The sequence below is a fragment of the Canis lupus genome, chromosome 33 (assembly GCF_011100685.1).
Source record: "Canis lupus familiaris isolate Mischka breed German Shepherd chromosome 33, alternate assembly UU_Cfam_GSD_1.0, whole genome shotgun sequence".
NCBI classification, from domain to species: Eukaryota; Metazoa; Chordata; class Mammalia; order Carnivora; family Canidae; genus Canis; species Canis lupus.
The window spans coordinates 7,913,408-7,916,742 of record NC_049254.1 but is presented as its reverse complement, the minus strand read 5'-3'; the positions used below and the strand labels follow the sequence as shown (position 1 = coordinate 7,916,742).

General features: G+C 37.3%; 1 pseudogene; it reads right to left on the bottom strand.

Annotated features, from left to right (window-relative positions):
• Nucleotides 1-1,187: 1,187 nt before the first annotated feature.
• Nucleotides 1,188-1,753, bottom strand: LOC106558155 (annotated as a pseudogene).
• Nucleotides 1,754-3,335: the final 1,582 nt, after the last annotated feature.

The following is a 3,335-nucleotide window of genomic DNA, read 5'->3' as shown; positions in this document are numbered from 1 at the left end:
CTTTCATGAATGAGACCAATACTTTCCTGTTAGCTTCCTACTTGAATTACAACAGATATCCTAGTTATAGGGTATTCCACTGAACAACATCAAAATATATTTTCTTTTCAAGGGCACAAAGATAGACCATATTCTAGACCATAAAACAATTCACAACAAATGCAAGAGAATTCAAGTCATTTAAAGTGTATTCTCAACCACAATAGAACTAAATTAGGATTAAAAACAGAAAGGTTCCTAGAAAAATCCCCCAAATATTGGAAACAAAATAACATATTTCTAAATAACCAATGGGCAAAGAAGAAACAAGTAAAATAGAAATATTTTTAACCGAATGAAAATAAAAATGCAATAGGTTTAAATTTTGTTTGAGTAGGACAGAGAAAACACAAATCAGTAACAGGAATGAGAGGCAAGATCATTGCAGATTCTATAGATATTAAAAGGATAATATGAGAGTATTATGAATAACTTTATGTCAACACATTTGACACTTATGTAAAAGTTCAAATTCTTTGAAAGACATAAACTAACAAACTTCACTCAAGAAAAAAGAGATAATCTGAAAATTTCTGTGTCTATTGAAGGAATTGTAGTTTTAGTAAAGCAAATAAGAAGAAATGTGTGGGAAATATCAGAAAGGGAGACAGAACGTAAAGACTGCTAACTCTGGGAAACGAACTAGGGGTGGTAGAAGGGGAGGAGGGCGGGGGGTGGGAGTGAATGGGTGACGGGCACTGGGTGTTATTCTGTATGTTAGTAAATTGAACACCAATAAAAAAATAAATTAAAAAAGAAAAAAAAAATTCCCCCCAAACCCAAAATCTTCCTAAAGGGAAAACTCAAGGTCCAGATGGCTTCACAGGTAAAATAATACTACCTGATTTTAAGACTTAAAAGCTGCAGTATTCAATAAAATGTTTTATTGGTATTAAATAGGACAAATAGAGCAAGGAAACAGAACAAAAACTTCATAATCAACCTCTGTATATATGGACAAATGATTTTGATGACGTAAGGTCAATTCAGTAGAAAAAATTGTCTTTTCAACAAGAGGTACTAGAATAATTGGCTTTCTGTTTTTAAAAATATGAATGTGAATCTATATCATTCATCATATGCAAAAAACTCAAATCGAAATGGATCCTAGATTTTTATTTTATTTTTAAATTTTTATTTGCATTTATTCCATGCAGAATTTACTCCTGGGCCATAAGTTTTTGTTTCTTCAGTTTCTTCTGGGATATCTTTTTCTTCTGTGCAACCTCCTCTTCTGGCTTAGGAACAATCTGCTCTTTTTCAGTAAGAATCATCTCAATGTGGCAGGGAGAACTCATGTATGGATTAATCTGGCCATGAGCCCTGTAGGTTGTACGTCACATCTTGGGGGCTTTGTTCACCTGGATGTGCTCAATGACCAGAGAATCTACATCTAAACCTTTAAGTTCAGTATTACTCTTCGCATTTTTAAGCATGTGCAGTAAAAATTCAACACTCTTCTTGGGCCACCGACCCTGTGTCCAGCCCCACTGTTCGGCCTGCGCACACCTACCAACTCCACCATTGTAGCGACAGAATGGCACACACTGCTTCTGCAAAGTGACATCTTTCAGATACTTGGTGGCTTTTCAAATATCATACCCTTGATGGCCTGGGCAGTTTCACATGTGTTCTTAACGTGAACATGAAGATTTGAACCTCTCAACTTGCATGATTTTGTAGGGTTTTCTGGGTCCAGCGAGTAGCGAACCATCACCTCAGGCCACTCGGGGGAAGAGTGGATCCTAGATTTAAATGTGAAACCTAAGACTATGAAATCTTTATGACCTTTGATTTGGCAAAGGATTTTTAGCAATGATACCAATAATACAATCCTTAACAGAAAATTGTACAAATCAAAAACTTTTGCACTACAAAAGACACCGTTGAAAGAATGAAAAGTCAAGTTACCATTAGGGAGAAAATATTTGCAAAGCGTGTATCTGATAAAGGACTTAAAAGAACTCTCAAAACTCTATAATAAGAAAACAATCCCCACTACTTTTTTAAAAAGATTTTATTTATTTATTCATGAGAGATAGAGAGAGGCAGAGACATAGGCAGAGGGAGAAGCAGGCTCCCTGCAGGGAGCCCGATGTGGGACTTGATCCCAGGACCCCAGGATCATGCCCTGGGCTGAAGGCCGACGTTCAACCACTGAACCACCCAGGTGTTCCTGGTTAAATCTTTCCTATACACTTCACATCTTCTGAATTGATGTCTTTGCTGAAGAGCAGGCCTACATGTGGAATACTCTTCATTAAATGTGTCCATATAATTTCAGCTGCAATAATTATAACAACAACAACCAAAGCACCAATAACCAAAAGTAACTGAAGGCTTGCCCTGGGCCAGGAACTGTTCTAAACATTTTACATATATTAAACCATATACTCCTCACAATAATCCTATGAGGTAGAGGCCTGCTATGCCTATTTATAGAATAAGCACAAAGAGGTGCAAATATCAAATTATCTGACCAGATGTGGCTTAAGTAAATACACTGTTGTTTATCTACTGTATAACTTCTCTATAACAAGTCCATAGATAGAACATTCCAGGTTTGGTCCTAAGGTCAACAGCAAATAGGCCCTAGGTGAATTTTTTCTGTGCCTTTTCAGGTCCTTCTCTTATGGCTACGAGTTGGCTGCCATACCTCTAAGTGTTCCTTTCTTATGTAATAATAATATTAATATTGACAATATTAATCAGGGAAAGGGAGTAGGAAGGAGCCATCTTCTTATAAGTTTCTTTTTATCAGAAAATAAATCTTTGCTACAAGTGCTTTGGCAAAATCCCTTTAAATTTATGGGTCAGAACTGGGGCATCTGGGTGGCTCTGTCAGTGAATATCTGACTTTTAGTTTCTGCTCAGGTCATAATCTCAGAGTTGTGGGATTGAGCCCCGAGTCAGGCTCCCCACTCAGTGGGGAGTGTGTTTGAGGACTCTCCTTCTGCCCTACCCCCTACTTGCACACATGTTCTCTCTCTCTCTCTCTAAAATAAATAAATGACTCTTTAAAAAATTTATGAGCCAGAACTTATTCACATGGGACTCCCAAGGTTTCTTTTATGAGGGAGGCAAGTGCTGTCGGAGAGAAAAAAGGACAAAGAATGGGTTTTGGGTTGGCAACCAACAATGGCTGGGTCACTTTAATATATCCTGCCAGAAACCCAAGATTATGTCCTCTCAGTGATGGTTCCCTGACACTTTAGGAGCTGGAAATTTGTAGATGAAATTCCTTTGTCCTTTGTTACTTTCTCAGTTTGAGAACTTCCTATATTAGTTGAAGTTTA